General features: G+C 37.3%; 1 long non-coding RNA gene across 2 annotated transcripts in view; it reads right to left on the reverse strand.

Moving 5' to 3' along the window:
* Nucleotides 1–26,882, reverse strand: part of LOC307180459 — a 229,368-nt gene that overhangs the window by 58,576 nt on the left and 143,910 nt on the right. For both annotated transcript variants that reach the window (XR_013825739.1, XR_013825740.1), the window contains exon 2: nt 6,679–6,779. This is a non-coding gene — a long non-coding RNA (uncharacterized lncRNA). The remainder of the gene's footprint in view (nt 1–6,678; nt 6,780–26,882) is intronic.

Raw genomic sequence — 26,882 nt, forward strand, 5'->3', positions numbered from 1 at the left:
CTGTGGGTCAGACAGGATGGAGAGCCGTTGGTCTTTGATTTAACGACTTGGATTCTGAAATGGGCTTGCAGGGCAGGCTGAGAAGCGGCTCTCTAAAGGAGGTAGTCCACCGCGCTGGCTTTTCCCACGTTGGTTTCTGACCACAAAGAAGAGTCAGCTTAACCACATTTTGAATGTTTCACATTCTTCTTACATTTCACCCACCTGAGATCTTTGTCTGCTGTGAAAAGTATGGAAATCAGCACCAAACTCGGGTTGAGGATGAAGCCATAGGAACCCTCGCTTATTGCTGCTGGGGATCCAAAATGGTGCAGTCACTTTGGAAGACAGTTAACCAGTTTCTTACCAAACTACACCTATTCTTACCATAAAGCCAATCAGTTGCACTGCTTCGTACGTATGCGAGAAGAGTTGAAAACGTAATGTCCTCACCAAACACCTGCACACGGGTGTTGACAGCAGCTTTAGTCATAACGGCCAAACTCTGGAAGCAACCAAGACCTCTTTCAGGAGGTGATGGATAAATGAATGGTGGTCTATCCAAACAATGGAAAATTATTCAGCTCTAAAAAGAGACACGGTATCAAGCCAGGAAAAGATACGGAGGAACCTTAACTGCGTATTAGTAAGTGAAAGAAGCCAACCTAAAAAGGCTGCCTCCTGTGGGATTCCAACTCTATGACATCCTGGAAAAGACAAAACTATGGAGACAGTAAAAGGATGCCAAGACCTGGGGGAGGGAGGGATGTGCAGGCAGAGCACAGAGGACTTATAGGGCAGTGAAACTACTCTGTATGACATCATAATGATGGATACGTGTCACTGTACGCTTGTCCAAACCCATGGAATGTACAACACCAAGAGTGAACCCTAATGTAAACTGTGGCTTTGGGTGACGATGCTGTGCCCGTGTAGGTTCATCGATTGTGACAGATGCGCCACCTGGTGGCGATGTGGATCATGGGGGAGGCTGTCCACATGTGGGAGCAGGGTGTGCGTGGGAAATCTCTGCACCTTCCTCTCAATGTTGCTGTGAATCTAAAACTACTCTAAAAAATAAAGCCTGTTAATTAAAAATTTTTTCATGGGTAAATATTGATACAATCCTATCTGGTGCCCAGAGGGACAAATGAAATGAAACATGAGGAGCCCTAATATCTTTCGCTAGATGCTCACTCAATTACTTTGTGTTACAAAAAGACAAAAAGAAAAATCAACAACAACAACACCCCACACTTCTTGAGAAGGACACATTTGGCTGAAATAACCACCATACCCGTTATCAAATGAGCCATTTTACATTAAAAGACTAATGGAGAAATCCGAGTTGGTGGAACTCCCTGGAAAAGGGGGCCCGTCACCCCCTCCAGGTGTGCAGCTGCATGGCCTGTGGTGGAAGTTACGAAAACTTGAAATCAACAGAGTCCAAACTCAGCCTTAGAATCACCTGGAGAATTAAAACAAACACAAAACAAAACGACTCGGTTCACACAGCTGAGAGATACTGACTATGTCCCAGTTAGGGGCCTTTTCCAGGTGATCAGATGTGCTTTGGTGGAACCAGGTTAGGGCTTTGGGGGTCCCGGCTTGTGGCCCTTTTCTGGTCCAACAACTCTTCTGGGTTCAAGGCCCAGCACTTGACCTGGCAAGCCTTAGCGCAAGTGCAGAGTGTGGGCTTTGGGGAGGGTGCTGAGCCCCAGAACTAGGACTGCTCTCCGGCGAGCAGGACGCATCCGCATCTCCTGTGCTCCTGTCACCAGGGCCCGAGCCTTCCCACCATCTGGAAGGAGCCCAGGTCTCTCAGCAGAGAACCAGGACCTGTGTGGAGCTCCCCTCTCTTCAGTTTGCAAACTGCAAACAATGACAGTTTTACTTCTTCTTTTCCGATTTGGATTCCTTTTATTTCTTTTTCTTCTCTGATTGCTGTGGGTAAAACTTACAAAACTATGTTGAATAAGAGTGGTGAGAGTGGGCAACCTTGTCTTCTTCCTGATCTTAGTGGAAATGCTTTCAGCTTTTCACCATTGAGAACAATGTTGGCTGTGGGTTTGTCATATACAGCCTTTATTATGTTGAGGAAAGTTCCCTCTATGCCTACTTTCTGGAGGGTTTTTAACATAAATGGTGTTGAATTTTGCCCAAAGCTTTCTGTGCATCTATTGAGATGACCATATGGTTTTTCTCCTTCAATTTGTTAATATGGTGTATCACATTGATTGATTTGCGTATATTGAAGAATCCTTGCATTCCTGGAATAAACCCCACTTGATCATGGTGTATGATCCTTTTAATGTGCTGTTGGATTCTGTTTGCTAGTATTTTGTTGAGAATTTTTGCATCTATCTTCATCAGTGATATTGGCCTGTAGTTTTCTTTCTTTGTGACATCCTTGTCTGGTTTTGGTATAAGGGTAATGGTGGCCTCGTAGAATGAGTTTGGGAGTGTTCCTCCCTCTGCTATATTTTGGAAGAGTTTGAGAAGGATAGGTGTTAGCTCTTCTCTAAATGTTTGATAGAATTCTCCTGTGAAGCCATCTGGTCCTGGGCTTTTGTTTGTTGGAAGATTTTTAGTCACAGTTTCAATTTCAGTGCTTGTGTTTGGTCTGTTCATATTTTCTATTTCTTCCTGATTCAATCTTGGCAGGCTGTGCATTTCTAAGAATTTGTCCATTTCTTCCAGGTTGTCCATTTTATTGGCATAGAGCTGCTTGTAGTAATCTCTCATGATCTTTTGTATTTCTGCAGTGTCAATTGTTACTTCTCCTTTTTCATTTCTAATTCTATTGATTTGAGTCTTCTCCCTTTTTTTCTTGATGAGTCTGGCTAATGGTTTATCAATTTTGTTTATCTTTTCAAAGAACGAGCTTTTAGTTTCATTGATCTTTTCTACTACTTTCTTCGTCTCTATTTCATTTATTTCTGCTCTGATCTTTATGATTTCTTTCCTTCTGACTTTGGGGTTTTTTTTGTTGTTCTTTTTCTTTCTCTAATTGCTTTAGGTGTAAGGTTAGGTTGTTTATTTCAGATTTTTCTTGTGTCTTGAGGTAGGATTGTATTGCTATAAACTTCCCTCTTAGAACTGTTTTTGCTGCATCTCATAGGTTGTGGGATTTTGTATTTTCATTGTCGCTTCTCTCTAGGTATATTTTGATTTTCTCTTTGATTTCTTCAGTGATCTCTTGGTTATTTAGTAGTGTATTGTTTAGCCTCCATTTTTTGGGTATTTTTTACAGATTTTTTCCTGTAATTGCTATCTAGTCTCATAGCGCTGTAGTCGGAAAAGATACTTGATACAATTTCAATTTTCTTAAATTTACCAAGGCTTGATCTGTGATCCAAGATATGATCTATCCTGGAGAACATGTAGTGGGGTTGCTGGGTCATATGGTAAGTTCAATATCAAAAAAACAAACAACCCAATCAAAAAATGGGTAGAAGACCTAAATAGACATTTCTCCAAAGAAGACATACAGATGGCCAAGAGGCACATGGAAAGATGCTCAACATCACTAATAATTAGAGCAATGCAAATCAAAACTTACAATGAGGTATCAGAATGGCCATCGTCAAAAAATCTACAAATAATAAATGCTGGAGAGGGTGTGGAGAAAAGGGAACCGTCTTGCACTGTTGGTGGGAATGTAAATTGGTACAGCCACTATGGAGAACAATATGGAGGTTCCTTAAAAAATCTACATAGGGATGTTATTCCATCCCTTCAGAAAAGGAAGAGCATGGACCCATCTCTGATGGCTGACTTGCACTGACAGTGACTCAATGTAATTTCACAAATAACTGCAGCCACCTGAAAGAGAAAAGTGACTTTGTACTGTCATAATCTTGTCTCTTCCAGGTGCCAATCTCAGATATATTTAGCCCATCCTCAGAGATTCTACACAATGTTTTCATACACATACCAAGGTAGAGGAACGGTTCCATGGGGATTACAGGTTGCCATGCTTTTTTGTCCTAGTAGATTATAACCTCACTCATGGCAAGTAGCATGTCTTATCTATCTTGGTTTCCTCTTGTTTAGCTGAGTACCTGGCACCTATTAGAACACCCAACAAATGTTTACTAAGTAAATAATCAATTATGATCATATAAACCACAGGAATAGAGCCCAATGAGGAAATAGAAAGTAATCGATATTTAAATGTGGCTATAGGCCCTTTAGGTCTCATTTAATATTTTTTTATGTTCTACCATCATGATGTTTGTTACAGAAGATTAAACGTCCATCAACAGATGAATGGATAAAGAAGATGTGGTACATATATACAATGGAATACTACTCAGCCATAAAAAAGAATGAAATAATGCCATTTGCAGCAACATGGAGAGACCTAGAGATGATCATACTAAGTGAAATAAGTCAGAAAGAGAAAGACAAACATCATATGATATCAGTTATATGTGGGATCTAAAACATGACTCAAATGAACTTATTTACAAAACAGAAACAGACTCAGAGACACAGAAAATGAACTTATGGTTACCAAAGGGGAAATGGGGAGAGAGCTAAATTAGGAATTTGGGATTAAGAGATCCCACACTACTAGATACAAAACAGATAAACAATAAGGTCCTATTGAATAACACAGGGAACTATATTCAATATCTTGTACTAATCTATAATGGAAAAGAATCTGTAAAAGAATATATATATATATATATACACGTACATACATATATATGTATATATAAACTGAATCACTTTTCTCTACACCTGAAATACTGTAAATCAACTATACTTCAATTTAAAAATAGGATAATTAAGTTAAAACTTTTAAAATAAAGATAAAAATAAATGTGGCTACACATCCTTTTGGTCTCATTTAATATTTTTGTATTCTAACATCAAGATGTTTGCTACAGAAAATTATACAATGTGTTTCATCTTGTTCATTATATTTTCCTTCTCTGAAGCAATATGGATTCTTAGTCTGAGGAAAAAAGTTCAAGGTTGATAACATTTTAGGTGGCAACAGTCATTAACATGGTGGTCAAATGCGTGACTTGCTTTTTATGGCGTGACCCATTGTGTCTCATCGGTTTTCTGAAAACATAGTAAATAACTGAATCTATTCAGAAATGACTTCTTTTCAGAGGGAGAGAATGTTTAAACAAAACTACTCCTGTCCTTTCAAAATCTATTTTTAAAGGAACTGTGCTGTACATAGATTTGAGAAATCCAGAAATATGTCATCAAGGGAAATAAATTTGGGGCTTGGTGATACAAGAAACTGTCCAGATACTTATCTGAATGCATTTCCAGCTTTTGAAATTTAGTCCAGGGACTTCCCTGGTGGGGCAGTGGTTAAGAATCCGCCTGCCAATGCAGGGGACACGGGTTCGATCCGTGGTTCGGGAAGATCCCACATGCCGCAGAGCAACTAAGCCTGTGCGCCGCAACTACTGAGCCTGAGCTCTACAGCCCGTGAGCCACAACTACTGAGCCCATGTGCCACAACTACTGAGGCTCGCACACCTAGAGCCTGTGCTTAGCAAAAAGAGAAACCACTGCAATGAGAAGCCCGCGCACCGCAACAAAGAGCAGCCCCCGCTCGCCACAACTAGAGAAAGCCTGTGCGCAGCAAAAGACCCAACACAGCCAAAAATAAATTAATTAAAAAATTTTTTTAACGAAAAGAAATTTAGTCCAGATAAGTGTGAACAGTCTATTTATACTGTGAACAATGTTTTGTTTTGTCAGTGATACTTCATCCTGGACTGAGCTGCTCACTAGAAATTTGGGGACATGTATTATTAGTTTTGTATACCAATATCCTTCAGAAACAACTCTGGATTATTCTGTCCAGAACAATATCTTGAATATTGTTTTGGCTAGATGGCATTCACAGTGTGCATTTAGTATATTTATATATGCCCGTGGCAATTTAATGTTCATGAAATGTTTCATTGGTCTTCACATCCATATATATCCTGTGAAATAGGCAGAATGAGATATTCTTCAGATGTCCTTTTTTTTCAAATTTCTCATGTAATATACAGAATTGGATATTCACTGGTGGGTGATCATTATTAGGTAAGCTACTCCCTTTCTATTCTCCACTAATTATCCTTTTACAGTTAATGTTACCTGGAAAATACTGAAGGAATTTAGTACAAGTTGCTCCTCATTATCTTAGTATAACTGGTAACAATCAAAGACCACTCAATCTGCACCCTTTGAGAATATTAGCCTACTAACTACAAGTAAAATGTTTTTAAAAATGGAGAATTTCCCTGCAAAAATAAAAAACAAACTTATGGTTACCGGGGGGGGGGGGGCAATAAATTAGGAGATTAGGATTCACATATATATCTATATCTATCTATCTATCTATATAACTAATAAGAACCTACTGTATAGCACAGGGAACTCTACTCAATACTCTGTAATGACCTATATGGGAAAAGAATCTTAAAAAGAGTGGATCTATGTATATGTATAACTGATACATTTTGCTGTACAGCAGAATCTAGCACAACATTGTAGATCAACGATACTCCAATAAAAATTTGTAGATCAATGACACTCCAATAACAATTTAGATCAACTACACGCCAATAAAAATTTAAACCAAAAAAAATAAAAGGATGGATGAAAACAAATGTGTTTATCCTCATAACTGACATCATTTAAGTCACATTAACTGTGTGTACATATGCTTACCTGAGAGACGGCATTGTTGGCAGTTCCCCTGGTGTAAATGTCATTTAGAATGGTGAAACACGCTGCCTTTTACGCTCGAATTTGCAAAGCAACAGGAGAGTCTGTTTGGTGGAAACACAAAATGAAAATGATTTTCCAATGGTCTTCCCAGCATCTCTCTTAACCCTTTGACATTCATTCTTTCGATGTGAATTTCCAACATTAGATCACATTTCTAGTTCCTATCATTAACTGGTAATGAGAACTGCCAGGCGTCTCATTTTTTGATGATTTTGCACAGGATTCAGATAATTATCTAGTATTTTTAACATCTTAATAAAATTCTATTTTTTTGGCAAGACTTGAGATTGATTTATAATATGATATTGATGTTTAGAAACCTATCAGTCCTACAGAAGCCACTTGATAGAAACAGTTAAACGGATGGTCTGAGAGAGTTGATGTAATAAAGAAATATGATTAATTTCAGTAGGAAAAAATATTTCTCAGCAGCCAGTACACTAGGGAATTATTTCACAAAATGAGAAATCTCACATAACATGTAAACGCATACTTTTCATTCAAATTCCCAATAACACTATATACTAGTAATTACGATTCCAAGTCAAAGTCCGAATGACAGATATATCTGAAAATCAGCTTTTGTGGACTTACTAGTTCCAATTCCAAGTAAAAATGGAATACTTATTTCAAATTTCAATTCCAATTTCAAAATCTGAGTAACCCAGTAATCAAGCAGTGATACACTTATTCACCCCAATTCTAAATAACACCAGTGCACTTACTGGATCAAATAATAATGCTAATTAAATATTCCAAATAATACTAGTGTGTTTATTTCAATTTCCAATTCAAATTTCAAAATCCAAATAACACGGAGAATCAATATGGGTACAGTTATTATTTTCAATTCCAAATAGCACTAGTGTACTTATTAACTTATATTCTGACCCTAATTTCTATTTCTATCTTAATTTATCCATAACAAACACTAATGCATTTGTCAGCATAAATTGAAAATAGTATTTCAGGTCTTATTAATTCAAGTTCCAATTCAAGTTCTGAAATATACATTGTACTGGTATCAAGCACTGCAACTATTATTAGTTCCAATTTTAAATAATAGTGGTATAATTATTACTTCTTATTTCAATTAAACTCTAGAGTCTAATATCTCATAACACGTACCATTGTACTTATTAGCTCAAATTCAAAATGACACTGATAAATGACTATGTTTCCTTTCATCTCTATTTCTAGTATTTCAATATCTCCTATAACAATCACTGGTACACATATTATTTCAAATAACTAGTAGGACGGTCGTCTTGTAATTCATCCAAATTTCAAATAACACGTGCTTACATATTTAAATTACAAAAGTTTACTTCTAAGTTCAAATTCCAAATGAGACCGATTTACTTACTAATTCATATCTCAATTCCAATTCTAAAATGCAAATAAAACTGATAACAAGCTTCAATGCGCTTATCTCTTCAAATTTCAAATAACGCTGATGTATTTATTCAACCCTATGTCCATATGCAGGTAACTTCCGTAATAACCTGAGGTTCACTTTGAACAGAAAGGCCATTTCCATAACAACCTGAGGTTCACTTTACACAGAAATGCCGTTTCAACTCCAAAGGGTAAATAAATTTGACCACAAGCATAGGTGCACTGATCAGGTTCAAATTTCAATTAACACTGGCGTGCTTATTAATTCATCTTCCAGTTGGAGTACCCAAATATCTCTAATGCCAAGCAAAGGCATACTTATTGGCTCAAATGGTAAATAACATGAGAGGTCTTATAAATTCAAATTCCAATTCACTATCCCAAACCCAGGTCACAGTGATAACAATTATTGGTAAACTGATTTGTTCTAATTCCAAATAACCCCGGTATCAGTCCAAATTCCAATTACAATTCCCAAATAAATAGATAACAAGTACTGGTGGACTTTTAGCTAATATTTTGAATAACACTGGTGTACCTAATAATACAAATTTTAACTTTTGGTTTAATTTTCATTTAGAATTCCAAATTTCAGAAATCTCAGACAATAATAACTAATATGCTTAGTAGTATAAAATTCCTCATAATATCATTTGTCTTATCAAATCAAATTCCAATTTAAATTCCCAAATTCAAATGATACCCATGACAAGAAGAGACACACTTTTGAGGTCCAATAGCAAGTAACACTGCTGTAATTATCAGTTCACATTTCAAGTAAAATTCCAATATACAAATTTCTCCAATAAGAAGCATCATTCCACCTATCTCTTCAAATTCCAAATAACATTAGTGTATAAATATTCAAATTTCAGATAACATTAGTTTACTTGTTAGATCAAGTTCAAAACGACAGTGGTTTATTTATTAATTTTGATAAATGTACTACTGCATTAATTAGCTAAAATTAAAAACGGCTATGCTTTATTTCAAATTCTAAATCAAATTCCACAAACCAAAAATTAAAAGGAATTAAAATAAAAAACACCAATGCACTTATTAGCTCAAATTCCAAATAACTTTGCTTTACTTATTGGTTCCAATTCCACACACAATTTTAAAATCTAAAAACATTTGACAACAAGCACTCGCTGTTGCACCTATTATTTCAAATTCTAATTAACACTGGCGCAAATTTCCTTGAACTTGCAACTGATATCCCAAAGACCTATAACCTAAGGTATACTTTTTCGCATTATTTACAAATAACACTGGCATATTTGTTGATTCGATTATCATGTCCATTTTAAATTTCAGATAATAGTCTGAAACTTCCAACTGAAATTTTCAGTTGAAATTTTCAAATCCAAGTCGTACCGTTAACAGGTACCAGTCCACTAATTATTTCTAAATGCAAATAACACTGGTGAATTATTCGCTCAAATTTAAATTCAAATTCCATGATCCAAATAAATCTGATAGCACATACTTGGCATTGACTGGCTCAAATTCTAAATAACACTGGTATACTTCGTGATTTAAATTCAGTCCGAATCAAATGTAAATTCACATTTCTAAATAACACTAGGACATCCATTCACTGAATTCCTAATTAAAATTCAAAAATTCAGATAAGACCATAACAAAGATCAGTACATGTATTAATTCCAATCCCAAACAACACCGGTTGCCTTATTAGCTTATACGTCAAATCAAGTTCCGCTATACAAATATCTCTGGTAAAAAGTTCTACTGCACTTATTAACTTGAATCCCAAATAACACTGAAAAACTCCCTCAAATTTTCAAATAGCAATATTTTACCTTTCAATTCTAATCCTAAATAACACTGACGTACATATTAACTCAAATTATAATTCACCTTCCAAAACCCAAATAACTTTGATAGCAAATACTGGTAAACTTATTATTTGAAATTCTAATTATTTTTATTGGTTCAAAATTTTAAAACTAAATATCTCAAAATGTAATAAGTATACAAGTACTGGTACACTGAATAGCTGGAATGCCAGATTACAATGATTTACTTACTGATTGAAATTAAAAGGCACATTTACACTTCCAGATAATACCCATGCTCTTCTTTGATTAATTTCCAACAAACACAAATGTACTTCTTTCCAATACCAATTCAAGTAGAATACCACTCGTATGACAAGCTCTGGTGCATTTAGCTCAAATAACTCCTGTGTATTTATTTGTTCAAATTCAGATTCCAAAATATCTCCAGATAAGCACTGGGGCATTTACTAGTCTCAACAGCCATAACACTGACATACTTATGGTTAATAGACCCATTTACATTAGAAAATATATATAATGCTATTAATAGATATGGGTGTGTTTGTATGGCCATATTCAAAATAATAATGTTATAATTTCTATTCAAAATTTCTTTCAAATTTCTATGTCTAAACAACTCTGAAAATGAACACTGGTGTACTTATTAATTTCAATGCCAAATTTATAAACTCTATTGAATGTTAAAATATACTAAAATGTATAAAAAGATCTAAAAAGTTTGTACTTACTAATATTGTAATAATTATATTATTAATGATTGTACTTATCCCTTCTGACTCAATTCCAAATAACTCCAATAATAAATATTCCTGAACTTATGATTTGAATCCAAATTTCACATGCAGCACTTTGGCTGTATTATCTGTTCAACATTTTTATCCTTAAAATGTGTTTAATATTGCCTACTTCAAGGGTATCTCTCCTGATTTCACACCAAGAGAAGGAAAAAATCAATTAGACTATGATCAGGACAACACATTCAGATTATTTTACTCTTGGGACTTCCCTGGGGGCACAGTGGTTAAGAATCCGCCTGCCAATGCAGGGAACACGGGTTCGAGCCCTGGTCCGGGAAGATCCCACGTGCCACGGAGCAACTAAGCCTGTGCACCACAACAACTGAGCCCACGCACCACAACTACTGAAGCCCAGGCACCTAGAGCCCGTGCTCCGCAACAAAGAGAAGCCACTGCAATGAGGAGTCCGCACACCATTCACTGCAACTAGAGAAGGCCCGCATGAAGCAACAAAGACTCAATGCAGCCAAAAATAAATAAATAAAATGAATTTATTTTAAAAATTTATTTTACTCTAATGTTTGTTTTTTAATGAAATTCCAGCAATTCCACTCATAGGTATATATCTAGAAAAAATGAAAACACTAATTCAAAAAGATACATGAACCCCAATGTTCATAGCAGCACTACTTACAATAGCCAAGATATGGTAACCACCCAAGTGTCCATCAACAGAGGATTGGTAAAGAAGACATGGTATATATATACAATGGAATATCACTCAAACATAAAAAAAAAAAAAGAAATTCTGTTATTTCTAGCAATGTGGATGGACCTAGAGATTATCGTATTAAGTGAAGTAAGTCAGACAGAGGAATACAACATGATATCACTTATATGTGGAATCTAAAATATGATACAAATGGACTTATTTACAAAACAGAAACAGACTCACAGACATAGAAAACAAACTAATGGTAACCAAAAGGGAAGGGGGGAGGGTGGGATAAATTAGGACTATGGGATGAACAGATACACACTACCATATATAAAGTAGATAAACAACAAGGATATACTGTACAGTACAGGGAATTGTAGCCATTATCTTGTAAGGACTTTTAATGGAGTAAAATCTGTAAAAATACTGAATCACTATGCTACACACCAGCAACTATTATAATAATGCGATTCATCTATAGTTCGATAGAAAAAGAAAGAAAAAAATCATTTTTTTACCTTATAGAAATTAAATGGTATTGCATTTATGCATAGCATTCATTATTATATATTGAATGGTTTTATTTATTAAAATATTAAGCACTGGCATTTATAACTCAATAATTAAATATTATCATTGATATTCAACACAATTAATATGTTAAATATATTAAATAATCAAACGTTACCCATGGGGTGGGATTATAGGGAAGAGTGTATTCCCAGGCCCGTCACTTTTCTGCATGATAATGTATGATGCCATTGAGCAAGGGCTCCGGTTTGCCGGGAAACAGTAACACAAAACACATCGCAAGGTGCAGATGCGATACACGTGACTTAGGGGATTTAGTGTTCCAGCACGACTTTGGAAAGGGCACAGCGTGATCTTTTCTTCCTAACTTCAATTTTCTCAGCACTGACCTGTCGCTAATCTTCCTCACACAGTGCTGCATCCCAGCTTTATTCGAATGACACATCACTGAAAAAAGATAATTACTACGATAATGTTTTACAAGTAAGTACCACTTGAAAAAATTAGGTAACCGCTGTGTAGAGCTTGGTCGTCATCCCCCCTTATATTCTTCTTCATAGTGAACACTTAGCGGATACTTTTAAGTTAAAGAAAAATGTGTGAAATACAGGTTGGATTACTCAGGGGGTGGTGAGGGTTAGAAAGAGCCAGAGCATGACTGGGTGACTTGAGAACACTCCTTCCTAAATGTAATTTTCTACTCCACTCTGCTGCTGGGAGGTTGGGTGAGTTCAAGCATGGACGCAAAGTCGTCTTGCTCTTGATTTCTTAGTGATGATACGGGAATAACTGTGACACTCACCTGAAGTTGTGGTGTTTAAATGAATTAACATACACAAGACTTCAGTGAAATATGTGGAGAAGGTGTGGAGAAAAGGGAACCCTCCTGCACTGTTGGTGGGAATGTAAATTGATACAGCCACTATGGAGAACACTATGGAAGTTCCTTAACATACTAAAAATAGAAATACCATATGATCCAGCAATCCCACTAGTGGGCACATATCTGGAGAAAACTATACTTCGAAGAGATACATACACCCCAATGTTCATTGCAGCACTGTTTATAATAGCCAGGACATGGAAGCAACCTAACTGTCCATTGACAGATGAATGGATAAAGAAGATGTGACACATATATACAATGGAATACTACTCAACAATAAAAAAGAGTGAAATAATGCCATTTGGGGCAACATGGATGGACCTGGAGATGATCATACTAAGTGAAGTAAGTCAGACAAATATCATACGATATTACTTATATGTGGAATCTTTAAAAAATAACACAAATGAACTTACTTACATAACAGAAACACTCACAGACTTAGAGGATGAACTTATGGTTACCAGGGGGAAAGGTTGGGGTGGAAAGGATAAATTAGGAGTTTGTGATTAACATATACACACTACTATATATAAAATAGATAACTAATAAGGACCTACTGTAGAGCATGGGGAAATCTAGTCAGTATTCTGTGATAACCTAAATGGGAAAAGAATTTGAAAAAAGAATAGATACATACATGTATATGGATAACTGAATCACTTTGCTGGACACTTGAAATTAGCACAACATTGTAAATCAACTAGACTCCAATATAAAATAATTTTTTTTTAAATATGACACCAAGTGAGGACACAACCAATGAAAGCTACCATATGAATTCTTAATAAAAATATTATATACAGATTACAGTGTTTATCTGTATATTATTTCCTGTGGCAGAAAGGTGCCTCATTAAAAAATGTTCTTCTGCATTGTTTCATTACAGTGAATAATGACCCCTCTTTGATTGGTTTCACATAAATACAGTTAGTACGCAAAATTCCTTCAAAATTAAATTCCTAATTATTCAATAATGGGAGCATCACGATCAAAACAACATAACACATACTTAGATCTTAAAACATAATTATTAAACTAATAAATTTTTGTGAACGTGTTTCTTAAGGATAAAATGATTTTAAGTGCTTACTGAAAAGGAAAGCAACTAAAAATAAGCTATTTCAGCAGCAAGAATGTTGCTTCTCTTAAGAAGTACGAAATACCAAAAATCTATGTGAAAAGATGAGAATCGACTTTAAGTAGAGTATTTTATGACATAACAGATCATAGTTGGAGTTCTTATTTTAGTCCCACTCAACAGTAAAAGACATATACATATATTTTCCCCTCTAAGTTTCCTGAATTCATGTTCACACTGTGTGCAACACTTTAGATTACTGTCATCCTATAAAACTACTTTAACTTGCTCAACCTTATGTTTTATCACTGAAACCTCACAGAAGATCTTTCACTAATTCAAGGAAAAATGCTCTAAAAAAGTACACAACACTGTTAACTGTAGGCTCTATGAGGTACAGTAGATCTTTGGAACTTAGACATCTTGCATAACTCAAAGTTTGTACCCCCTTGACTGATATCTCCCTGTCCGCAACTCCCTTCCCCCAGCCCCTGGAAAACACAATTCTACTCTCAGCTTCTATGAGTTTGAGTATTCTAGATTCCTCATAAAACTGGTATCATGCACTGTGTGTCCTTCTTTGTCTGGCTTATTTCAGTAAATTGCTAAGGCAATAGATCCTATGTTAATTGTTCTTATCATAAAATAATAATAAAAATAGTAATAGTAATAATAATAATGCTGAGAGGAAACTTATGTAAGTGATGGAAATATTCATGACGTAGATTGTGGGGGTAGTTTCGCAGGTTTATACTTATCTACCAAGTCATCAAGTGATATATATTGAATACGTACAGTTGTAGGTCAATCACATGTCAATAAAATGGTTCAAAAAAAATACTAAAGAAACTCCAAAGTGTTGAACAGGTATGTTTTAAACAAACACAAACCTCTCAATTATTTCTAATATTTCACCTTCATTCCTTAATTCTTTAAGTTTTCTTGTATAGACTGAAAAAAAGATATTGATAAAAACATACTGTGTTGCAGCTAGAGATGATCACACTAAATGAAGTCAGAAAGACACAGACAAATACCATATGCTATCACTTATACATGGAATCTAAAATATGACACAAATGAACCTATCTATGAAACAGAAACAAATTTGAGGGACACAGAGGACAGATCGGTGGTTGCCAAGGGGAGGTGGGTGGGAGAGGGTTGGATTGGGAGTCTGGGATTAGAAGAGGCAAACTGGCATATATAGGATGGATAAACAACAAGGTCCTACTGTAGAGCACAGGGAACTATATACAAGCCATCATGGAAAAGAATACGAAAAAGAATGTGTGTGTGTATATATATATATATATATATATATATATATATATATATATAACTGAGTCACTTTGCCATACAGCAGTAATTAACACAACATTGTAATTCAACTATACTTCAATAAAAAATAGATTAAAAAAACCCAAAAAGCATATTGTGTATATAAAGAAAAAAATCTTCACTAAAATACGAGAAAGTAACATTCGTCATTCTGTGTAGGTGCTCTACATATATACTATGCTATACATGCAGCATAAATACCTGCAGGTTTATTCCTATTTAGATACATTCAATCAGGAAAATATTACCCAAATATAATTGTAAGATTAAAATATTTCTATGCAGAGTTGAAAATTCAATCTAATTTGAAAAACAGGGATATTTCTTCCAGGTAAGATCATGAGTCTCTTGAGTGGCAGTTTGGGCTAAAATTTAAAAATGAATTTAAAAAAGTACTGAATCTACGTTTGGAACTTCTCTGGGAAACAAACAAAAAAAAAGTTTAAAATCATGGTAAATGAAATTATGTATCTAATTAGAGAAATTTTGACATCTTATTTGAAAGTCAATCACGGGTACTTGTAGAGAACAAACTAATCTAGAGGACAATTTTATTTATATGTATTTCTAATATGTTTTAAGTGTTCCCAGTTGCTTCCTTTTAACTTCTGTGATAACAACACACTCATATTGTATATAATTACTTAGAGTTAATTCCCTTCTATTTATAAGCAAATGAAGCTAATTTAAATTTAAAATACCACTTATAAGCTTTTCACTTGATTTAAATTAATAAAAATAATTGACCTGAAGGTTTATGAGATTATTATATCTGAAGCATTTCCTACTGAGGATCCCTACAGACATGATTTAACTACCATCGAGGACAGAGTGCTTCCAGGACTTCCCTGGCAGTCCAGTGGGTGAGACTCCCTGCTTCCAATGCAGGGGGCACAGGTTCGATCCCTGGCTGGAGAACTAAGATCTCACATGCCGTGAGGCATGGCAAAATAAATAAATAAATACTTATTAAATTATATTATATTAAAAAATAAAAAGCATGCATAGGACACAATGGTTCCAAGCAGATTAGGAAACTGAAATACTTCCATAAAGGATGCCTATTTACTGCTTGTTTTTCTTCTTCTTCTTTCGGTGAGGTTGCTCACTGGCTTATCAGAGTTGACGGGAACATCACACCACGATGTTTTCTTTTGTTCCCCTAGCAACTGAGCCATGCCTGCGACTCAGCAGAACCTCTATAAAGAGTTCCCTTACAAATGTTCCTGTTGCTTCCTTACATATCATGCTACAATACAAAAGCGGAATTAGACAACTCAGGAAGTAGTCAGGTTTTTGGCCAATATCCTCCTTTTTAAAAAAAGACAACAGTTTTGTGGATTCATTAAAAGCTTAATTTTAGCAGTTATTTATATTTTATTGATGAATTTAAAAAATCAATACTTTTGGGGGGTGGGGAGAGATAAATTAGGAGTATGGGATTAACACATACACACTACTATATATAAAATACAACAAAGGAACGCTACTCAATATCTTTAATAAGCTAAATGGAAAAGAATATGAAAAAGAATAGGTACATGTACATGTATAACTGAATCACTTTGCTGTACACTTGAAACTAACACTACATCGTAAAGTAACTATACTTCAATTTAAAAAATATTTTTGAAAAATCAGTACATATTTTAAAATAAAAGGCTGCTTTCTCTACAGCTGGCCATCGGATCCCGGATTTTCTGGATCCCATGATGCAGAGATCATGGGTCTTTACCGCATTAGGACTCACTCACGGAGGGGCAGTCACTTGAATGTTACATAGGTTAAAATTTAGCTTAACTGTTTTTAGCCACAAATCCATTTCTTCACCTGTACTATAATCGTTGGCTTCCTTATTGCACGAGTTATAAAAAGATAAATAATTCCTTTATTGGAGAAATTAATTTTATATATGTCTATCTGTCATATCTATTATTTATCTATACAACCTAGTTATCTATTATCTATTCATATATTATCTAATCTATCATATAGCTATCCATTCTCTATCTATCTACCTATTTATCTATCTATCTATCTATCATCTATTAGCATTTACCAGATACGTATTTGGCTTTGGAGGAAAAGATACATGTTGCAAACCAACACCAAGAAATGGAGTTAAAAAGTGGTCCTTCTCACTGTGAAATCATCCCAATCGTACTGTTGCTGTTTTGGACTTGGGATTGGGTTCCTGCCTTTCTTGTCCATGGTCCATTCTTCTGCCTCAACTTCCATTCCCAGCATGATGGTGGGGTTATTTCTCGCGTGTTCCTGTGCAGTCTTGCCTGTACACTGGCCAGATGGACACCGTCCCTACCTCCCCTACATATCTGTCTCCTTCCCTGATGCCTCCACTTCTGCCTACTCTCAAAGCCCCGAGACAGTCACATGTTCCCTTTTAATGGAAAAATGTAGGCTTCCATATTCCACCTAAATTACCCTGCCTCATACTGTGTGTAGACATTGCTCCTGAACACTACACCTATATCTTTATTAAAATTAAAATTAAAGCCTGAATTTACTCTGGTCTTCCACTCGGTCCGTCCTTCTTCATAATCACTTTCCTTCCTTCATTTCTCTAACCAAACACTCAAATGTCTAATGACCAACTTAGAACTACTTCGGAGAACTCCCCCCAAAATGAAAATGGACATTCCTTTCTTTCTAAGGCTTCAATTTCCTTCTAGCACAGAGCTGCTTTAGGAAAAAAAAAATGTAGTGATGTTTAATAAGAAGGATATATTAGAAAGGAAAAACAAATCAATACTTTTCCGACCTTATTAATTAAACACACACAAAAATACCAGCTGGCCCTCCTAAGAACATTTAATCTGAGACAACTGTCAGGACATCTTAGGGACCAACCAGTTCTGTATCTCTGTAGAGACTCGTGTAGCCTTGACACATTATAAATGAATCCCAGTCAGCATAAAGGGTCTTCAAGCTAACAAGTTTGTCTGGGAGCTACAAGGTTACCATTCAAAGCCCAGGAATTTAAAGTCCTTACAATTAATACCATCTTAAGATTTTTGGAGGGTTAACGTTTTTGCTGGTCAGTTCATAATTTAGGTCAAAGCTTGGCTATTACGTAAACCCTCTAAGGAGAGAACCGCATTGACCAAACAGCCATGAATAACACTGGCAGAGCGGTGATGAATGCTTCCCTTGCCAATTTCTACTTCCAGGGTTCCTTTGCTTTCCTAAGAAGAATAATAAAACATGTCATCCAACTTCACTAATTGGTATCATTGCTCCCAGCACTGTGATTCATGTCTGACTTTGAAAAGCTAATGAAGTAAGGGGAGCTGGACTTGGGATTGAATTGTCAAAGAATTACCCACAAAAGCTTTCCAAACTCTTGCTGTTGTGAATTGCAGCATGTTTTATTAAACCTTCATTCAGACAAACCATTTCACACATTGCCTATATGTTCTACTCAATTTCTCTGCAACAATAACCATAAAAAGGTAAAAATAAAAAACACTTTCTTTAATACTTGAGGAGTATTGTCTTGGTTTGGAAAGGAGACAGAATGATGAATTGCTCATACTGACAAATGTCCGGCACTTGGTTGAAACTTTGCTATATGGCGAATATGACTAAGAACCATTTGTTTGGGGGGATAACAGCTAGCTTTTGTTCAAAATAGCTTAGATCAGTGCAATCAAATGATGAAGGGTCTCTTCTTTATTATTTACTGTACATCTTTATTGGAGTACAATTGCTTTGCAATGTTGTGTTACTTTCTGCTGTATAACAAAGTGAATCAGCTATATGTATACATATATCCCCATATCTCCTCCCTCTTGCATCTCCCTCCCTCCCACCCTCCCTATCCCACCCCTCTAGATGGTCACAAAGCACTGAGCTGATCTTCCTGTGCTATGCGGCTGCTTCCCACTAGCTATCTGTTTTACATTTGGTAGTGTATATATGTCCATGCCACTCCCTCACTTCGTCCCAGCTTACCCTTCCTCCTCCCCATGTGCTCAAGTCCATTCTCTATGCCTGCGTCTTTATTCCTGTCCTGCCACTAGGTTCGTCAGAACGATTTTCTTTTTTAGATTCCATATATATGTGTTAGCATAGGCTATTTGTTTTCCTCTTTCTGACTTACTTCACTGGGTCTCTTCTTTATAACCCAACTATTTATTTATTCAGCACTGGGGTGGTGACAGAAACAAAATGTGTGTGTGTGTGTTTGTGTGTGTGTGCACATTCTGTTTTGTTTCACCTTCAACATAAAGAAGAAGGGATTAGATCCTGCATGGGTGACTAAACCAGAAAGGCTAAGAGATTTCTGAGTGGGTCCCAGATAAAGCAAAGGTATTCAATTCCAACTACAAGTGTTTGGATGGAAACAGTTAATCTTTCAGTATTTCCGCAGAATGAACTTACAATTTATTGTACATACCAGAACACGTGTGAGAGAGAAAGAATGTCTCTTACCTCTTTACTGAAATAGCCAGTATAAACCAGAGTTTTCCCATGGACATGGGACATGTGGGTACCCAAGCTTTGTATCCAGATTCTCAATTGTTAGAAGGTCATTTTGAGAACAGGAAGGGCAGCACTGGTCTATCTTCAAGAATGACGGATGAGTGAATGAATAAAGGCAAAAATGAAGGGAATGAAAACCAGTGTATTCTAATTATACATCTTAGGAGATAAAGTTCCACATGGTTTCATGGAAGACATGAATATCACAGATACGACGTTTATTCAGTTTGCAAATATATTCTACCCATGCTGGGTTCCATGTTCCTCCTCCTGGTATCTTTTCTGAGTGCACGTATTTCCCTGCTGAGGTCTGTCAGTGTAAACATGTGCTTATGCAGTCCACACTTTGAAATACATACTTCAGGGGTTACGGATTTCTCTACTGACAGGCAATCTCTCGCATCCCTTGGATTTTGTGGCTCCTTTGTGTGACCAGTGGAAACCTCGCTATTCGTCTACTTGCTATTCCTCTGTATGTGATCTGCTTTTCTCTCTCTGCTTGAAGTTGGGTTTCGTTGGGCTCAAGAAACCATACTGCCCTGTGCTTCTCAACAGCCATTCTGTTCCTACAAAGTGTGAAGCATCATCTCCTCCCTCAAGCATCACTTTGGAGTCCTAACAGGTTCAAGAGACCATAGCGGTAACACGTACCCAGATGGTTTCAGCATGTCTTATACTGTCCAATGTCAATCACAAACAAGCATGGCTTTGCTTTGTCACCTGACCATAGGTTTCCTTCCATGAGGCCATGATGTGTGTTGAGACCATGATGTGTGTTGAGGCCATGATGTGTGTTGAGGCCATGATGTGTGTTGAGGCCATGCAGGAGAGCACACCTTGGTATATGAATGATTTGCTCCTGCAAAACACGTGAGCCTGTAGCACCTGCTTGCTCTGAACTCCACACAGCCACTTCTCCTTGATGATGGAATGTTCTGGGCTCATTCCTTCATTGGGTTGCTGAATATCTAGTTTATTTTTAAAAAAATTTTATTGGAGTGCAGTTGATTTACAATGTTGTGTTAGTTTCAAGTGTACAGCAGTGATTCAGTTATATATATTCTTTTTCAGATTCTTTTCCATTATAAGTTATTATAGGATATTGAGTAGAGTTCCCTGTGCTATACAGTAGGCCCTTGTTGTTTATCTGTTTTACACATCGTAGTGTGTATCTGTTAACCCCAAACTCCTAATTTATCCCTCCCGCCTCTCCACTTTGGTAACCATAAGTGTTTTCTATGTCTGTGAGTCTGTTTCTGTTTTGCAAATAAGTTCATCTGTATGACTGTTTTAGATTCCACATATAAGCTATATCATGTATTTGTCTTTCTCTTTCTGAATTAAAGAATATCTACTTACTGATAGATATCATTCAAGATGCAAGATCACTGGACTCCAAGGGTAAGGGACACATTTTCTACGAGTTATGTAAAAAGCAAGTAGCTTGATCCAAAATGGCAAGAGTTTGCAAGACGGCATGGCATTCCCTGTAGGAAATCTTGGGATTTCACTATAATTAGCTAGGCGGGGCTTTCCACGAATTCTATCAGCACCAAGACCTGTTACATACACTTCACGCAACAATCAATGTACTGGGTGACAAAATTTGCAGGAAAATGTTGTTAGCAGGTGAACCAGCCGGGAAACCCTCACTTCTCCACTCACCACTCAAACACAGTCAGCAGGTAGAGTATAGGTATTTTTTTCAGTTCATTCTCATATCTAGGCAAAATGAAGAATACGCTCTATGGTCATGGATAAGGCGATATTCCAGAGAGGATTCAGATCCCTGTTGTTTCGGGGGCAGTTATGAACTAAACTGTCTCCCCCCACCCCCCAAATTCATATGTTGAAGTCCTAACACCCAGTATCTTAAAATGTGATGGTGTTTGGAGAGAGGACCTTTAAACATGTCATTAAGGTTAATGAGGTCTTTAGGGCAGGTCCTAATCCAATAGGACTGGTGTCCTTATAAGAAGAGATGAGGACACAGACACACACACAGGGACCACCATCTGAGGACACAGGGAGGAGATGGCCATCTCCACGCCAAGGAGAAAGGCCTCAGGAGGAATCAGCTCTGCGGACACCTTCACCTCAGATTCCAGCCTCCACGACTGGGAGGAAAAAATGTTGGTTGCTAAGGCTCCCGGTCCACGGCCCTTTGTTATGTCAGCTCTAGCAACTAATACATAGATGGTATCACCCATGGCAAGCATTGGTCTTACATAAATCTGGAATACCGCTACATCTTAAGTTTCAGTTTCCCTTTGCATCAATGACGTAGACGAGGGTTATGAAATCGTGGGACAGTGAGAAAATCAAAATTGTAGAGATCTACCCTGAGGCACAGGAAGCTGTCAAGATGATAAAGATGTAAGTTGGCTCTGTTACCTGAGAGTCAGTGTCTCGAAGGCCTTGTTGCTTATTGAGAGAGACAATAAACAAAAGGAAGAGAGGAAACAAATACATTTGGCAACACAATAGCTGTATTCTGTGGGCCAGGTGCCTGCATTTGGTTAATTTGTTTCTGAAGAGAGATAAAGAGAATGCATTGGAATGGCAGTAGCAATTGAAGGCACCCCTGGCTGAATTCCAGTCTAGATCACTGTCGCCTTTTTATAAGCACCTAGATTCTGCAGAGATAAATACACACTTTAACAAACAAAAAGGGGCTTCCCTGGTGGCACAGTGGTTAAGAGTCCGCCTGCCAATGCAGAGGATGCAGGTTCGAGCCCTGGTCCGGGAAGAGCCCACATGCTGCAAAGCAACAAAGCCCCGTGCGCCAGGCTCTGAGCCTGCGCTCTAGAGCCCGCGAGCCACAACTACTGAGCCCGACTGCCACAACTACTGAAGCCTGCGCGCCTAGAGCCCGTGCTCCGCAACAAAAGAAGCCACCGCAAAGAGAAGCCCGCGCACCACAACGAAGAGTAGCCCCGGCTCGCCGCAAGTAGAGAAAGCCCACACACAGCAACGAAGATCCCAAGCAGCTAAAAATAAAATATATAAAAAAAAAAGAACCACCACCTGTGGCTGAAAATGTGGGCTGCCTCTCAAAACACTTATTATCTTCTTCCAGTTCCGCTTCCTGACGGAAAGACCAGAAAGTGACATCTGCATTTTTCTGGACAATCTTCCATGCAGTTCTTTCAGTTCAATGCACTTGCATGAGTTATGAAACCAGAGCTGACACAGGTGATAAGAGAGGCAGGTGTGAGGCTTCAATTGAACTGATTCAGATCGTAGTAGATGTGGTATGATTTGAACCCAGCATCATGTAAAGTGTAGCAGGCAGATTCTTGACAATAGAAAGAATATCAGCTTCATTGATAACGCCCATCTATCAAGTAATGTGGGGATCAACCCTGGGAGATCAATGATCCGTTTCTTCAGCTCTCCTGATGATTATTTAAGCCATTAAATGCTCTTGTGAAATCACTTTTGGACAACATGCATTCTTTCCTCTGCCATTGAATGCTGACCAATGCAAGCATTAGTACCCATAGAGGTCGAAGGAAGGAGCCCGTCAGAGAAAGGTGAGTATGGGATGGTTTATCACCCCAGGTGCGTTTCAAGGCAGTAGGCATATCTCTACCAAAACAGCATGGGACGCTGGAAACCCATAATATGAAATACACATTGAAGTCAAGACCACATGACTGCTTTGGTGGAATCTTTGGTGGGAAAGACAGCAAGATGGACAGACAGATTGGACTGCATGACAGAGCTAATGAGTGACAACTGAGGTCAAAGTTTAAGTCTTATCTCAGGGCATGGTGAGAGGAAGGGGGCACCTACTTCCAAAGAATGGCTCTTCTATTGAAGACACAGGCTGATTTAGGACAAAACGAAGAAGACTCGAGGCTGAAGCTTACTGAAATGGAATCTGGATTGACTTCCCAGCATCACACATCTTTTACGAACATTTTCCCATACATTAGAAAATACCAGAATTTAGCACTGGAATGTGGACCTTCAGGTGGGATCAGAGGACTCTGGACACCCCCAAACTCCTCTGAGCCAGCAAATGACACCCCATCTCTGAAGCTGATGAAGTGGTTGTTTCTTTTCCTGAAGACCCTACAGTTTTCTTATCCAAAGTAGGTACCTGTTAGTAAGTTGCCACTTTTCCTTACTCTTTACACCTGAAAATGTGCATTGCTTCCAATCTATAAGGAGCTCAGAAACACCCTGGACCATGCTGGCAAATACAGATCTCACTCAGAGGAGACACTCACAGCAAACAGATCACGTGTGTATCAAGAGACCATTCTGGAAAATGATACGTGGGGATGGACCTGGAGGTTGCTATAAAAATATTGATTTTTCATGACAGTGTACTCATGGATATGAGAGAATTATCCAGAGATGCTGGCTTCCTGGAGCAAAGGGAACTGTTTCTAACTGTTTATTAAATCATTTGTGTAAAGTGCATTTAATTTTAGTGAATATCTAAATACACTCATGTAACATGAGAGACTGCATCATTTCCCATACAACTTGGGTTTCAAGATACCAGCCATGGAACACTACTCTTTGGGTTAAGACACCTGGAAAGGTTGACTTTTTGGAGACGTCTAGATGTTTGCACATGGGAAGGACAAATTTTATTATAACTGTGGAAGGAGAAATCCAGGAAAAGTCATTAGTGCAAGACTTGATGAAAATTATTTCAACAGAAGAGCAGTGTGGTGACTTTTCTGATGAGTGAGGCGCTTGAGCATAGTATAGGGCTGATGGAGGAATTTCTTCTCATTATTCTTCACTGATCCAATTCTAAGAAGGTAGGAGAAGCTATGGCTGTTTGGGGCCCCCTTAAGGAAACAGAGGCTGCGTGAGTGGAGCTGTGGTTTATCTAAGTTTGGCTGGACGATTTGTGTCTAGCCAGAAAAGCCAGGATGGGTCACTGGGGGCAAAGTTCCTGCAAAGGTTATATGGTACGTAATTTTGGTCTCTCAGGGTCTCATATTGCAGAACTTGCAACAGATAAAGTGGAAAGTAAACCTAAAAATGGAAGAAGTTTCCCTGAATTGCAAAGTGATCATTAAACCATACAAAAGGCATCTTCCCACATAAGTGGTTGGAAATGGTATCACTTGAAATTCTACTTATATGAATTTTTGAAATTCCGGATGTAGCCTGTAGAAATCTAAATAGGCACGGTCTTCACTTTGAAAAGAACGATAAGTGAGCAACCCAGGTCCTTAAAATAAACCACAATACTGGCTTGCATGAAATCATGTAAAAGTGCAAAATGAAAACACATTAATTTTTCTCTTGCTTCCACGACTATTATAATTAATCTAAACATTTTTATACCAAATGAGTTCCGAAAGGTATAGATTCAATTCACATTTGATATTTCTAGCAATGTACAGGGAGGAATATTGTTTGCCTGAATCTGACCTTTTGTAGAATTGATTTTGCTTTAACAATTTATATTTACTAATATATCAGATTTAAAACATACTATTTGACTAATATAGGTGACCTGACAAGTTATTAATCTTCAGCAAACAACTGAATAATAATAATGGAAAACATATTGACACAGAGATCTTAAATGTGTATATGTTCTTGGTCTAGAACAGTCATATCTCAGTTAAAGAATACCACATCCAGGCAAAAGTTGGAAAAAAAAAATAAGATGATGCTGTATAATTTGGGGGTATGTGGGTGTAAATGATAAAATCTTCTTGCCCTTAGTAGAAAATTTTACAGATTGCCTGTGCTACAAAAACAGATTGGAAGACTAATTTTTTTTTTTTTGCGGTACGCGGGCCTCTCACTGCTGTGGCCTCTCCCGTTGCGGAGCACAGGCTCCGGACGCGCAGGCTCAGCGTCCATGGCTCACGGGACCAGCCGCTCCGCAGCATGTGGGATCTTCCCGGAGCGGAGCACGAACCCGTGTCCCCTGCATCGGCAGGCGGACTCTCAACCACTGCGCCACCAGGGAAGCCCAGAAGACTCATTTTTAACTCTGTCATTTTCCTGTTCATCTTTACCTAATTTTCACAGTAATGCAGGGAAATAATATCCTCTAGTAAATAGGTCCTCTTTTCCTTCCATTTTTGATGCTGGTATTTATCTATATTCTACCACTGACAAAAGGATCCATTACCACAACATGAAAATAGGACACCATGAGATGATTTTCTCTTCATGAAGTTGATGGAAAAATAAAATATTGCTAATTATATAGACAGCATATACTTTTAGTATGAAATGAAACCAAAAATTACAGCTTATCATCCAGTTAATGAAAATCCAAAGGGGGGAAAAATGCTGAAAGTGATGCCTTGTAAATTTCAATCATTACCCAGTTGCTACCCTTCATTAGTAATGGCCTTTGACATGTGAGCAGAAAACCTTCTTTCATGCAATTTTAAATTGAGTTCTCCAGTAAAATGAATCCTGTATGTCACACATTACCATCAAATTAAAGCAACCTTCTTTTTTCTCGTGGTTCACACAAATCTGTTTGTCACTGGGTTGCCTTCGATGCTGAATTTGATATTATTGACATTTATTTCCCCAAATAAAGTAAACTCTCGTTATATAGTCACTTTAGGTAATGTTTAATTAAAAATCCTACTTATTTCAAATCATTTAAGATATTTAAGGTTTTAAAGTTAAGATGGGGTGAAGCCTATGTCAACTAGTTACTATGTGTTTTTAAGAAATGATAATTTTCTTACAAATAATAAATGCTGGAGGGAGTGTGAGGAAAAGGGAACCCACCAACACTGTTGGTGGGAATGTAAATTGGTGTAGTCACCATGGAGAACAGCATGGAGGTTCCTTAAAAAACTAAAAATAGAGCTACTATATGATCCTGAAATCCCACTCCTGGGCATGTATCTGGAGAAAACCATAATTTGAAAAGGTACATGCACTCCTATGTTCATAGCAGCACTATTCACAATAGCCCAGTCACGGACGCAACCTAAATGTCCACTGACAGATGAATGGATAAAGAAGATGTGGTACATATACACAATAGAATACTACTCAGCCATAAAAAGGAACGAAACTGGGTTATTTGTAGAGACGTGGATGGACCTACAGACTGTCATACAGAGTGAAGTAAGTCAGAAAGAGAAAAAGAAATACCGTATATTGATGC

Source organism: Stenella coeruleoalba, assembly GCF_951394435.1.
Source record: "Stenella coeruleoalba genome assembly, chromosome: X".
Taxonomy (NCBI): Eukaryota; Metazoa; Chordata; class Mammalia; order Artiodactyla; family Delphinidae; genus Stenella; species Stenella coeruleoalba.